Source organism: Apium graveolens, chromosome 3 (genome assembly GCF_009905375.1).
Source record: "Apium graveolens cultivar Ventura chromosome 3, ASM990537v1, whole genome shotgun sequence".
In the NCBI taxonomy this organism is placed as follows: domain Eukaryota; kingdom Viridiplantae; phylum Streptophyta; class Magnoliopsida; order Apiales; family Apiaceae; genus Apium; species Apium graveolens.
Window position 1 is genome coordinate 195114459 of NC_133649.1, and position 1807 is coordinate 195116265.

The 1807-nt window shown below is 40.5% G+C and overlaps 1 non-coding gene across 1 annotated transcript; it reads right to left on the reverse strand.

Moving 5' to 3' along the window:
* Positions 1-741: 741 nt before the first annotated feature.
* Positions 742-849, reverse strand: LOC141715274 (small nucleolar RNA R71). The gene has a single exon (XR_012572041.1). It is a non-coding gene; the product is annotated as a small nucleolar RNA R71 (small nucleolar RNA).
* Between the last annotated feature and the right edge of the window lie 958 nt (positions 850-1807).

Here is a 1807-nt window from a genome sequence, read left to right on the forward strand (position 1 = left end):
TGGTTTAGTTAGTGTGTTACATTTATTTAATCGTTTACGCGTTCGCTCGGTTACTTAAACGTTCTCCGTAATACTTACTCGTAAATGGTTCGCGATGTAATTCCTTTCGTATTTATTCCTTATATTTTTATTTATCCTACTTGAATATAAATCCGTAGGATTTTAATCTCATAATTATATTATGATTCTCGTAATCCTCGATAAGTCATAAATACGGTCGTTTTTCAAAGTTCGTTTACTTCGAAAACTAATAGCGTTTACATACACTCATTTGGTACGTATAGTCGTAATATCAATTCCGAAACTCATTTTCTCATGCACTACATAGTGTGGGCTCAAAAGTTTTTCCCGTTTGTCAGGGTTACTATTTATTAAACGTTTTACAAGGTCTCAAAAATTCGAGTTATTACAGACATTCAGTCAAGCATCATCAGGCCAGCCATCAGGGCTAACACTTTTGAGATCAAGTCAAGCACGATTCAGATGATACAGAACTTAGTTCAGTTTGGGGGTTCTCCTACTGAAGACCCCAACATGCACATCAGGGATTTCATCGAGATCTGCGACACGTTCAAGTTCAATGATGTGATTGAAAATGCTATCAAGCTGCGACTCTTTCCGTTCTCTCTGAGGGATAAAGCTAAGTGCTGGTTACATTCTCTACCAGCAGGGTCTATCACCACTTGGGAAGATCGTGCTCAAAAGTTTCTCACTAAATTCTTCCCTATGGGGAAGACTGCTGCAATCAAGAATGCTCTTACTCAGTTTGCTCAGCAAACTGGAGAATCTCATGTATGAGGCTTGGGATCGATATAAGGAGATGCTAAGGAAGTGCCCACACCATGGCATGCCTGATTGGATGATTATTAATTATTTCCATAATGGATTGGGTGCTACTTCTAGACCCATGCTCGATGCAGCATCAGAAGGAGCCTTGTGGGCTATGAACTATGATGAAGCTTATGAATTGATTGAACTGATGGCTACTAATGAGTACCATAATCCTTCCCAGAGACTGACTCAGGGAAAAATAGCAGGAATTCTGGATTTGGATGCAGCAACTGCTATAGCTGCCTAACTTAAGGCTTTGACGATGAAGGTGGACACTTTGGCTAATCATGGGGTTAATCAAATTGCTAGTGTCTGTGAGCTTTGTGCTGGTGCCCATGAGACTGATCAGTGCACAATTTCAGCGTTCGCAACAACCTGTGCCAGCCACTTATCATCCCAACAACCGCAATCATCCTAATTTCAGTTGGAGCAACGCTCAGAATGCAGTTCAACAGCCTTATCAGCAGTATCCAGCTAAGCAGTACAACCCTCCTGGTTTTCAGCAACCGCAATATGCACGAAGACAGCAACTTCAGCTGTAACAAGCTAATGAAAAATCTGAATTAGAGGAGTTGAAGCTTATGGGAAAGAGTCAAGTTGTTTCTATCAAGACCTTGGAAAATCAAATTGGGGAAATTGCCAATGCCTTGTTAAATCGTCAGCCTGGTACACTACCTAGTGACACTAAAGTGCCAGGAAGGAAGGAAGCTAAGGAGCAGGTAAAGAAAATCACTTTGAGGTCAAGAAAGGTTGCAAATGCCGAACAAACTCAAGCGTTGACTGAAGAAGCTGGGGCTGAAAGAGAAGTAGAACAGCATGTGTTAGTTGCTAAACATGCGCTAATAATATACGCAAGTATACGAGTTCGCAAGTAGTATAGAAATATTTTCTAGTTCATTCCCACAGAGACTGGCTTGGTTAACTAATTAATTAATGCACTTAAGCAACAATGTATGGTTATTATTCAATGCTAAGA